We start from the raw sequence: 12,773 nt of genomic DNA, 5'->3' as shown, positions 1-12,773 counted from the left end.
GAGGAGGTTTGGAACTGAGGTCCCGGAGTCAGACCCTTCCCCAGCCCACAGCTCAGCCCGGATCTGGGGGACGCGGGCAGACATCCGTCCCAGATTGTTAGCCACTCGCTACCCTCCACCCCCTGTGCCTTCTGCGTGGCCCCCACCTCGCCAGGAGTCCGAGAAGGGGCTAGTGCCTCCCTGATGCCCTCCTCAAAGGCCGCCGCTTTCGGCCTGGGCCTCTCCAGCGGCCTCTGCGACTGCGGTCCCAGGCGGGGGGACAGGCCTGTAGCCGCCCCCCACAGAGGGGCCTGGACCCCTGGGTACTACGAGGGACAACTCCGCGAGCGGACTGTGCTGGGGCACTGGCGGGGCAAGAAAGAGCGGGGACACCCCCCGACCGTGAGCCCAGGCCCCCACCCCCGAGCCGCCAGGCGAGCACCGCTGGGGGCCATTCCCTCCCCTCCTGTCACCTGAGCCCCTCCTCCGCTCGGCCGAGCCCAGCCCAGCCCTCCCGCGCTGTGGACCACCCCAGCTCCCCCGCCCCGGCCGCAGCTCCAGCCCCGCCCCGGGGCCCACGAGGGCACCGCAAAGGGCGCCCCCTCGGGCCCGGAGCTCACCGCCTTGCTCTGCACGACGCGCCGGGGCACCCGGGGCGGGCAGGAGGGAGAGGGAAGAGGAGAGGGCTGGGGGCCAGGGGCGGAGCTCAGGCTTAAAGGGGCCGTGACTACCGCGCTGCGGTCGCCGACCAAGGGAGCTGTTTGAAGGGGCGGGGCTTTAAGGCTGCGACGCAGCGTGACGGGAGGAGCCGTGGGTTCTTAAAGGGGAAGAGCGCCTTAAAGGGGAAGTCTTGGAGCGTCGCCTCAGAACGCTCAAAAACATCGCCGATACTAAAGCTGCTTTGAGGAAAAAGCTCGAAGAAGAATGGAGGTACCAGGGGCGTCCTGAGCTTTGAGGGAGACCCGAGGGCTCAGGATCCTGGATTCTGCTCATTCTGGCGCTTCCCTGGGAGCGCATTGTGACCCAAAGCGATTCCTCGCCCTTTCTGAGCCTCAGTTTCAGAGACAGGTCCTAGCACAGGAGTTGCGGGGCTCAAATCCGTAGCCTTCCCCAGCCTCTACGTCTGCCTCTTTCCAGACTGCCCCTAGGGGGACAACGGCACGGTCTGCGTGAAGACAGAGGCCTGCCCCGAATCCCTCTGCCATCTCTGCGTAATGGGGAAAATAGCACTGGATGATGACAAATTCCAGAGACTAAAATAGAGTCCAATGCATCCTGAGACCTCAAGCTGGTAACCTACAGGGAAGATGCGCAGTGAGTCACTCCTCTTCTCTCCTTCCTCCCTCACCAATGGTCAAGGTCACCGTGGTGGCCTTATTCCCGCTGTTCCAGACTGGAAAAGCACAGACATGATGCCAGAAGTGACTTTTAATCACGGAATAAGCGTGAGGCCCCACCATCTGCCTCAGAATGGGCTATGGTGTCAAACCTCAAGGTCACTAGGAAATAAATACTGATATCTCACCCAGCTCCAAGACGAAGGGGAGTCCTGATGTCATGAAGAAGGGCAAGAGGTGCTCAGGGCTGCTGGTAGATGAGCAGGGATGGGTTAGTGCTAAAAGGGGAAAAGTACCATTCCAGCCCTCTGTGCAGGAGACGAGGCAGGTAGACAGCAGGTGGCGCCCTGGGCCAGGCTTGTTTCTTGGCAGGCCTGCAGATTTCAAAGGTGAAGGTCCCAGGGGACGAGAGGGGCAGGGCTGTGTAAACTCATCCCTGGGAAGGCAGAGAGGCTGCTCTGACAGCTCAGGGCAACAGACTAGCCAGACAGACCTAAAGAGTGTGCAGAATTTCTCCTTTTCCTTACATTTTGACCATCTTTCAGAGACCCTGACCCCACTCCCCATTTTCCCCTGGAGTGTACAGGAATCTCAGCCCTTGCTGAGATGTTCACTGTTGGCAGGCTGCCATTGTAAAGCAGATACCTACTACCTAGTAAACTAAACCATGCCAAGGAGGAGGAGATGCTTTCTGAAAACTGAATCCTTTAAAAAGTGGATCGTTAGAGAGAGCAATGTTTAACTGAAAGCCCATGATATGGTAGAATGTCAGAAAATCAAAGCAAGCAGAGAGGACTCCCAGTACCACTCAAACCACATCATACGCATAACCTGCTCTGCCAGGAGTTTAGAACCTGATTACCAATAATCCAGTATGTGCCCAGCTCATGGGAGAATGGTAATAATGATACCAGCTGATGTTTATTGAATGCTTTACTAAAATCCAAGCATTGCAATAAACATTTTATGTGCATTAGCACTTTTAATCTTCATAACATCGCTATGAAGTAGGTATTACTAACCTCACTTTACGGATAAGACTTACCCAAAGTCACTCAGCTAGGAAGTCAAAATTCAATCCAGACGTAACTCCAAATACCCAGTCTTCCAGAAACCTTGCTTGAAGCCCCCTGGGGGAGCTTTGGTCTCAAAGGCAATGGAATTCTTCACAGAGCCTGGCCCACAAGTCCAAGAGGGACTCCGGGGCTCAGAAAGGACTTGGTACTTGGATATTTAATATTTAGTTTACTGAAGTTCTAGTTTTAAAATCTTGCATGTTGTTAATCCATGTTTAAGTTTAAATTCTTATTCTATTCATAAAAGTAATAATTTTTATAAAGTGAAAATAATCATTTTTACTTATTCTTTAATTAGTATTTGATTTTATTTATTCCTTAATGTTTGATTAATTCAAGTTTAACAGGTTAAATTCCTCCAATTTTTAAACACATACTGGATTTACTGTGTGCCAGGCATTGTTCTAAGCATTTTTCAAATATTGTCTAATTCTCACAATAACTTAGTAGTAATAACTATTATTATCCCCATTTTACAGATGAGGAAACTGAGGCACAGAGAGGTTAAGTGACTTGCCCAAGCTTATACTAATAAGCAGCAAAGTACATCAAACTTTGTCTGTAAAGGGCCGAATGGTAAATATTTTTGTCTTTATAGGCATACCGTCTCTATCACAACTACTCAACTCTGCTGTTACAGCAGGAACGCAGCTGTAGATAAATGAGCATGCCTATGTTCCAATAAAACTTCATGGACACTGAAATTTGAATTTTATATCATTTTCACGTCACAAAATATTCTTCTTTTGATTTTTTCCAACCATTAAAAATGTCAAAACCATTCTCAGCTCGCAGACTATATAAAAACAGGCAGCAGCCCGTAGTTTGCTGACCCCTGACCTACACAACCTGATTCCAGAGTCCATGATCTTAAGCATTATGCTAGATTTTCCCTTTTTAAAAGTAAAAATTAAATTTCCTTAAACATTTTGAACTACATGGCACTCAATATACATATTTTAAAGCATTTTAAATGCCTGACAGCCCTGATGGGGCAAACAACCCTATCAGGCAAAATCTTTCTAAATTCTTATTCAACCCTGTAAACCTAAAACATTTATCAGATTCTCTTAGCCCTCTTAAAATCTCAAGTCTAAAACTTTACTTCCTAAATTGAAGGCTAATAAGTCAGATTTTCTTAAACATCAAATATTTTAACTCATAACGTCACTTATACACCTCTGGAAAGTAAGTTTACTGGCTCAGGTAGATCGAGATTACTGGGTTAAATTTGGAACCACATACAGGTACTTAAAGGTCAGAGATTTGAGACCAAGACGCAAGATTTAGAAGCTATATAACAGTCATGGGTCGCTTACTGATGGGGATAAGTTCTGGGAAGCATGTCGTTCGGCAATTTCATTATTGTGCAAACGTCCTAAAGTGTACTTACACAAACCTAGATGGTATAACCTACTACACACCTAAGCTATATGGTGTAGCATATTGGTCTTAAGCTACAAACTTGTACAGCATGTTACTGTACTGAATACTGTAGGCAATTATAACACAATGGTAAGTATTTGTGTATCTAAGCATAGAAAAGGTATAGTAAAAATATGATAGATAAAAAATGGTACACCTGTATAGGGCACTTTAACATGAATGGAGGTTGCAGGACTGGAAGTTGCTCTGGGAGAATCAGTGAGCGAGTGGTGAGTGCATGTGAAAGCCTGGGGCATTACTGCACACTACCGCAGACTTCACAAACACTGTACACTTAGGCTACACTAAGTTTATAAAAAATATTTTTATTCGATAAATTAACCTTAGCTTACTGTAATATTTTTACTTTATAAACTTTTTTATTTTTTAACTTTTTGACTCTTTTTTAATGACACAGCTTTAAAACACAAACACATGGCACAGCTATACAAAAATATTTCCTTTCTTTATATCCTTATTCTATAAGCTTTTTTCTATTAAAAAATTTTTTTTTTTTACTTTTTAAACTTTTTTGTTAAAAACTAAGACACAGACACACACATTAGCTTAGGCCTACACAGGGTCAGGATCATCGATGTCACTGTCTTCCGTTTCCACATCTTGTCCCACTGGGAAGTCTTCAGGAGCAATAACGCTCATGGAGCTATCATCTGCTATGGTAACAACGCCTTCTCGTGGAATATCTCCTGAAGGATGTGCCTCAGGCTCTTCTTGAGGAGGTGTCACTCTTTTCAGAAATACGTCCATGATAGTTTGCTTGGTTTGTTGCTTTTTTTCACCACAGATTTTCTTGTAAGCAGATAATGCACCATGAATGTTCCTCTTTATTAAGGAAAACCTTACAGTGTTGGGTTTGATGTTTTCAAGCTTTTTAAGGAGCTTGTTGAGGTCTGCAAAAGCTCCTGCTAAACCCTTCACTGAAAATTTTCTTGGGAGTTCTCCTTTTTCTTCTCCTGCAGTTTTTTTCCCTTTGCCTCTTCTTCAGCTATGCATTCCTGTTCCAGTTCCAACAACTATTCATTAGTCAATTCCTCAGGAATCACCTCTAGGAGCTCCTCAATGTCATCCTCGTCCACACCCAGGTTAAAGTTGTTTGTCATCTCAACCACACCTTGTTGATTTCTACAACCTCCTCATCCTTGGCAAATCCTTTGAAGTCATGGATGAACCCCCTGAGTGTCTTCTTCCAGATGCCATTCATACATTCCTTAGTGACATCACCGCAAGCCCAAGCAAGGTTTTTCATGCAGCCGCAGATGTTGTAATCCTTCCAGAATTGCATCAGTGTCTTCTCAGTGTCTTCCTCAGTTGCAGCATCGCTTGGGAGAAGGTCCTCCAATGTAGTAGACCTTAAAAGCTGCTGTACCTCCTTGATCCACTGGTTGGATCAAAGAGGTGGTGTTTGAAGGGAGAAACACCACTTTGATATTGGGATGAAGATCACTAGTAAAAGGAGGATGTCCAGGAACATCATCAACAGTAAGCAAAATCTTGATAGGTATATTATTCTCCAAACAGCACTTCTCCATTTTGCTGGCATAGCAATTCAGGAGGGCATCTTGGAAGAGGAGGTGGGTCATCCGTGACTTCTTATTACTCCTGTAGTACATTGACAGTGTGTGCTTATTGATATGCTTGAAGGCCCTGGGGTTCTCACTGTGCCAGATGACAAAGCGTTTCAATTTGTAGCCTGCAACATTGCCCCCAAGCAAGACTATTTTCCTATCCTTAAAATCTGGCATTGACTTGGCCTTCTTATGGATGAAAGTCCTTTCGGGCATCCATTTCCAGATTAGAAAGTTTTTATCCATATTGAATATTTGCTCTGGCAAGTAATTTTCCGCCACAATCAGCTTATCTAGAATTTCCAAAATTTTTTCAGCTACCTTCACACATCAGCACTTGCAGACACACCACTCACTTTCACATTATGTAATGAACAACCATTCCTGAATCATTTAAACTGCCCAGAGCTAGCAGTACATTCAACATCATAGTCAGGTCCAGCCTTTCCTTTTTTTTTTTTTTTTTTTTTTTTTTTTAAAGATTTTATTTTTTCCTTTTTCTCCCCAAAGCCCCCCGGTACATAGTTGTGTATTCTTCATTGTGGATTCTTCTAGTTGTGGCATGTGGGACGCTGCCTCAGCGTGGTCTGACGAGCAGTGCCATGTCCGCGCCCAGGATTCGAACCGACGAAACACTGGGCCGCCTGCAGCAGAGCGCGCGAACTTAACCACTAGGCCACGGGGCCAGCCCCTCCAGCCTTTCCTTTTAACGTTGCAAAGTTGACTATGATGAGCACTCCTCATCATAGTGCTGAGAGGGATACACTTCTGTGGCTGGTCTTCAGTCCAGGTCATTAGAAGTTTCTTCATGTCTGATATAGGTCCTTCATGAACTTTTGTTAGTCTCTTGCCCTCAATGAAGCAGATCCTTTAACAGCTTCCGTCACTTTGTTCTTGTACTTCAAGATCACAGCTATGGTGGAATGATGCACCATGCCTGACTGGCAAGCAGAAACCATCACTGATTTTCCACCTTCATAGTCCTTAATGACTTTTAATTTTGTTTCCAGGTCAATCACTCAACGTGGCCTTTTAGTGGCAACATTAGCAGTGGATTTTGTATACTTAGGGGTCATGATGAACAAAACAACACAAGATTAAATCAAGCACAAGAGAAAATGATGCAATCAAGAGACACAGGAAACTTGAGATATATAATGCTGCTGCCAGTTTAACACAGCATCCTGTTTTCCTAAACTTTTTTTGTAAGTAGAAAGAGCACACTCTAAAATAATGATAAATAGTATAGTATAGTAAATACATAAACCAGTAAGATAGTTGTTTATTATCATTGTCAAGTATTATGTACAGTACATAATTGTATTGCTGTACTTTTATGCAACTGGCAGCACAGTAGGTTTGTTTACACCAGCTTCACCACAAACATGTGAATAATGCTTTTCACTGTGGTTTTAGGACAGCTGTGACATCACTAGGCAATAGGAATTTTACAGCTCCATTGTAGTCTTATGGGACCGCCATCCTATATGTGGTCCGTTGTCGACTGAAATGTTGTTACACAGTACATGACTGTATTCCCAAGACAGTGCTGCCTGAGTCACAAGTGAACACTCTCAGCTCTTCTTTAAAGATGAGTTCTGTCTGTTGTGCTACAGATCTCTAAGGCCATTTCCTTCAACTGATAACGATATCCAACTCACAAGTTACAGTTGTCCCTAGTTTTTATTGTCTTATTTAGGTGCAACTAATTTCTTTCACAACTTCACTTGAGTAAACAAATTACTTTGTAAGTGTTGAATTCTATACTCCTTTTTGTTGGAGAAGGAGTTGCAAATGGGGAACCACCTCATCTGGTTTGACTCTTTAGTTTTTCCAGTGACATAAGATGCAGCATAGTGGAAGTGCCATGCTCTGGAAATTGCAAATCAAGCGCAGTCTTCATATATGTACATTTGGAAGGATTTGTTGGTTATTATTTACCCACCCTCCTTTCAGTCTCAATAGCCATCAATGGCAGAGACAACTTGGCAAAGGAAGAAAGCTGTATGTGTAGTGAGGTGCAGCAAATCCCAAAGCCAGCCCATCTAAATATACCAGCACAGATATCACCTTGCTTTAAAAGTGTTCAGGTAGTGAGATCTAGATATACCAGCTATATCCAGCCAACCTAGATCTGGATACAAAATACCTAACTGTATCCACTGGACACACAGCAGGGAATTCCCCAGATAGCAGCAAGGACTGTAGTACTCACTCCCTTTACACCTGCTTGTAGCAGAATCTTACCACTGTAGAAACCCAGGGAAGTTTCAGACTTATGTTACGTTTGCCAAAATCCGATCAGAAACCCTTTGATCCTCTCTTCCCCCAAAAGAATGGAAAGAAGGAAGGTAAAAAGAAATCAAGTTTTTTGACTTTGGAGGATTCCCCCAAATGAGTAGTTTTGCTCCCTTTTCAGGATTTTTCACCAAATATCTACAGCATAGACAGAAAAGCGATGTGTTTGTTTGTTTGAGGGAAGACTTCTGCTTTCAAGAAGATGCAGTAGACATACTTTTCTTACTCTTCCCACTAAAATACAACTAAAACCCCTGGACATTATATGTAAAACAAACATAAGAAGATTCTAAAAGGTGGAAAAATGAAAGCAGGGCCAGCCCTGATGGTCCAGTGTTTAAAGTTCAGCACTTACTGTTTCAGCATCCAAGGTTCATTTCCCCATCATGGAACCACACCACCCATCTGTCAGTTGCTATGCTGTCGTGGTGGCCCACACAGAACTAGGACTTATAACTAGGATATACAACCAAGGCACTGTAGGGCACTTTGGGGAGGAAAAAAAGAGGAAGATTGACAACAGATGTTAGCTCAGGGTGAATCCTTCTCTGCAAAAAAGAAAAAAAGAAAAGAAAAGAAAAGCAGAAAGTCTAAGGACCTCAGGACCCAAGAAACAACACAGTAGTGAGTTTCATGGGTTTTCTTTTTGTCTCATATATCCAAGAATGGGTGCTAGAAAGGTCAGCAACCCAGAAACACCAACATGCACAGACATAAAAAACTCCAATAAAAGCCAGCCCTCTCTAGCCAAAAGGCCAGGAAAGGGGTAGCCTACAAAGACAGAAACTTCTAGACAATAACTACTCTGCTCCAGCCAAACAACAAATAAAAAACTTTGGCCCCACTCGCACCCACACTAGCGAAGGCCAAGAGGGGATCCTAGACTTCCACCCTCGTGAGGCCCCCCAATAATGAGACACCCCCATACCTACCTTGGGGTGGTGTCAGAGAAGGCCAGGTTGGGAGTCCATCCCCACAGGCCAGTAATGAGGCTCTCTTCCATCCCCTGCAGTGTGAATGGAGACCACGTTGGGTGCTGGAACTAACACACTTACTCAGCCCAGCAGGTGTCATCAGAAGCCAAATGGTGAACCTGGACTTTTTACCTCCACATGGCAGTAGTGAGATGGTACACCTTCTTTCCCTGCAGGAGTAGTGTCCAAAAAAAGCCAGTTAAAGCAGAAGGCTCAGGCCAGCCTGGTGGCACAGTGGTTAAGTTTGCACGTTCCGCTTCAGTGGCCCAGGGTTTGCAAGTTCAGATCCTGGGTGCAGACCTACGCACTGCTTGTCAAACCATGCTGTGGCAGGCATACCACATATAAAGTAGAGGAAGATGAGCGCAGATGTTAGCTCAGGGCCAGTCTTCCTCAGCAAAAAGAGGAGGATTGGCAGCAGATGTTAGCTCAGGGCTAATCTTCCTCAAAACAAAAACAAAACAGAAGGCTTAAATAAGATCCAGAATCTATAACATAATGCAAAAATGTCCAGGTTTCAATTTAAAAAGTCACACATCATATCAAAACCAGAAAGACCTCAAACTGAATGAAAATGTCAACAAATAGATGCCAACAACAAGATGACAGAATTATTTTCAGGCAGCCATAATAAATATCCTTCAACAAGCAATTACAAACACACTTGAAACAAATGAAATGGAGAGAGCCTCAGCAAAGAAATAGAAGCTATCAAGAAGAACCAAATGGAAATTTTAGAACTGAAAAATACAATAACCAAACAAAAAGCTCAGTGGATGAGCTCCACAGTAGAATGCATAGGACAGAGGAAAAAAATCAGTGAACTAGAAGATAGGACACTAGAAATTATCCAGTCTGGACAATTGACAAAAATTAGAGTGAAAAAAAATGAACAGAGCCTACAGAATCAGTGGGACTATAACAAAAGATCTAACAATTGTGTCATCAGAGTCCCAGAAGGAGAGGAGAAAGAGGGCAGTGCTGGAAAAGTACTAATAGAAATAATGGCTGAAAACTTCTCAAATTTGGTGAGAGACATAATCCTACAGATTCAAGAAGCTAAGCAAACCCCAAACAGAATTATCTGAAAGGAATATATAGGCATACCCCATTTTATTGTGCTTCACTTTATTATGCTTTGCAAATACTGCATTTTTTACGAGACCCTCCACCAGCAAAAAAGATTATGACTCGCTGAAAGTTCAGATGGTGATTAGCATTTTTTTAGCAATAAAGTATTTTTAATTAAGGTATATACATTTTTTAGACATATTGCTATTGCACACTTAATAGACTACGGTATAGATTAAACATAACTTTTATATGCACTGGGAAACCAAAAAATTTGTGTGACTCACTTTATTGCGGTGGTCTGGAGTCAAACCCACAATATCTCTGAGGTATGCCTGCACACCAAGGTACATCATAATTAAACTTTTGAAAACTAAAGACAAAGGAAAAATCTTGAAAGTAGCCAGAGAAAAATACCTTACCTTACCTGTAGGGGAGAAAACAATTCAAACTATAGCAGATTTCCCATCAAAAACCATGGAGGTCAGAAAGAAGTGGCACAATGTTTTTCAAGTGTTCAAAAAAAAGAACTGTCAACCCAGAATCCTATATTATTAGGCTATACTATTAACCCTATAATACTAGGTTTTTTTTTTTGCTGCTATAACAAATTTAGTGGCTTAAAACAACACAAATTTATTATCTTACAATCCTAGAGGTCAGAAGCCTGAAATGGGTCTCACTAGGCTAAAATTGAGGTGTCAGTGGAGCTATATTACTTCTTGAGGCTCTAGAGGAAAATCTACTTCCTTGTTTTCCAGATTCTAGAAGCTACCCACATTCTTCAGCTCATGGCCTCTTTCCTCCATCTCTAGCCAGCAAGGTAGGCCAAGTTCTCACACTGCCATCCCTCTGGTTCTCTCCCTTCTGCCTCCTTCTTCCAATTATAAGGACCTTTGTCATTATGTTGGACTCACTTGGATAATCCAGGATAATCTCCCCATTTTAGGGTCAACTATTAGCAACCTTAATTCATCTGCAACCTTAATTCCTCTTTGCCTAAAATATTCACAGGTTCTGGGGATTGTGACATGGACATCTTTCAGGGGACATTATTCTGCACCATACCCAATGAAAATATCCTTCAGGAATGAACGGAAAATCGAGACATTCCCAATGAAGGAAAACTAAGAGAATTTGTCACCAGCAGACCTACCCTAAATGAATGGCTAAAGGAAGTTCTTTAAGAGGAAAGGAAATGATGAAATAAAAACTCTTGGAACGTCATGAAAGAAGAAGGAATACAGTAAGCAAAAGTATGGATAAATATAATAGGCTTGAGTTTTCCAAAATATGTTTGATGGTTGAAGCAAAATCATACCACTGTTTGTGTTTTGGAATAAGCATTAGCTAAAAGCATGAAACCTGGATTTGAATCACAGTTTTCCCACTAGTTAGTTATATTCACCATCTGTGAGTTGCAGTAACTTTGGCCTGACACCTCATTCTCCAATTTACAACCTGAGGGGATGGAACTCATCAGTTCTCTAAAAGGCCTCTATCTCTAAAATCTATGATGTTCAGCTGTGACTCTCATGTGGCAAGTGTCAAATGCCCTGTATAAAAGCCAGTCTTATACGGCATTTTAATTTAATAATTCAGTAAGTATGTATTAAGCACAAGTCCCTATGCTAATTCCCTAATTCCTTATTATCTACACTGGTACAAGGCATTTACCCTGATACTTACATTACCTTTAAATCCTCTCGCAGGGTTTACCTTACCTATCCCTCCACCACTGCCACACACATACACTTCCTGCCCTTAGGAGCATTCTAAACCAGGCTGCCCCCACCCAGCCTTCCAACCTGACTTCCACTGAGACCTTTACTACAGTCATTGATTCTAAAAAGTATTACTTCAAGAAAATGAGAATAAAAGCCACAGACTGAGAGAAAATATTTGCAAAACATATATCTGATAAAGGACTGGTATCCAAAATATACAGAGCACTCTTGAAACTCAGCAGTAAGAAAAAAATCTAACTTAAAAATGGGCAAAAGATCTGCACACCTTACCAAAGAAGATATACAGATAGCAAAGAAGCATATGAAAAGATGCTCGACGTCATATGTCATTGGGGGATTGCAAATTAAAACAACAATAAGATACCACTACACAACTGCTAGAATGGCCAAAATCTAAAATTCTGAGAACGTCAAATGCCGGTGAGGTTGTGGAGCAACAGGAGCTCTCATTCATTGCTGGTGGGAATGCAAAATAGTCCAGACACTGTAGACAGTTTGGAAATTTCTTACGAAACTAAATAAACTCTTACCATGAGATTCAGTAATCATGCTCCTTGGTATTAACCCAAAGGAGTCGAAAACATTTATCCACACAAAACCCTGCCAATGAATGTTTATATAGGAGCTTTATTCATAATTGCCAAAACTTGGAAGCAACCAAGATGCCCCTGAGTAGGTGAATAGATAAACAAACTGTGACAAATTTATGTAATGGAATATTATTCAGTGATAAAAAGAAATGAGTTTAAAAAGGAAAGAGAAAGAAATAAGCTATCAAGACACAAAAAGACATGGAAGAACCTTAAAATGCATATTGCTAAGTGAAAGACACCAATCTGAAAAGGCACCATACTGTGTGACTCCAACCATATGACATTCTGGAAAAGGCAAAACTGTGGAGACAGTAAAAAGATCCATGGTTTCGGGGGATGGAGTGGACGGGGGATGAACATGTGCAGCACAGGGGGGTTTTAGGGCAGCGAAACTATTCTATATGATACTGTAATGATGGATATATGTCATCATACGTTTGTCAAAACCCATAGAATGTACACCACCAACAGTGAACCCTACTGTCAACTATGGACTTTAGTTAATAACAATGTATCAATATTGATTCATCAACTGTACCAAATGTAACCACACTAAAACAAGATGTGAATGACACAGGAAATGGAGAGAGGGAGGAGGGGTATATGTAAACTCTGTACTTTCTGCTCACTTTCTGTAAACCTACAACTGCTCTAAAAAAATGAGTAGTCAAAAATTATTAAATAGC

At 42.5% G+C, this 12,773-nt stretch overlaps 1 protein-coding gene and 1 long non-coding RNA gene across 18 annotated transcripts in view; one reads left to right on the top strand and one right to left on the bottom strand.

Annotated features, from left to right (window-relative positions):
• PEX5 (peroxisomal biogenesis factor 5) overlaps window positions 1-1,665 on the bottom strand; it is an 18,088-nt gene extending 16,423 nt beyond the window's left edge. For 4 of the 16 annotated variants that reach the window (XM_014866516.3, XM_070494007.1, XM_070494009.1 and 1 more), the window contains exon 1: window positions 453-586. The gene's annotated coding sequence lies outside the window, so the exon portion shown is untranslated. The other 12 variants (XM_014866511.3, XM_014866514.3, XM_014866509.3 and 9 more) reach the window with 11 other exon arrangements.
• On the top strand, window positions 798-12,773 carry LOC123279813 (uncharacterized). Of its 2 annotated transcripts, XR_011496800.1 has the most exons (4): window positions 798-909; window positions 1,117-1,293; window positions 10,508-10,569; window positions 10,761-12,277. It is a non-coding gene; the product is annotated as an uncharacterized lncRNA (long non-coding RNA). The 2 variants fall into 2 exon arrangements; XR_011496801.1 differs by lacking the exon at window positions 10,508-10,569 and having other exon boundaries at window positions 10,761-12,773.

This window comes from Equus asinus, chromosome 22, assembly GCF_041296235.1.
Source record: "Equus asinus isolate D_3611 breed Donkey chromosome 22, EquAss-T2T_v2, whole genome shotgun sequence".
NCBI classification, from domain to species: Eukaryota; Metazoa; Chordata; class Mammalia; order Perissodactyla; family Equidae; genus Equus; species Equus asinus.
Note: the sequence above shows the minus strand (reverse complement) of the source record. Positions and strands in the feature narration are given on the sequence as shown.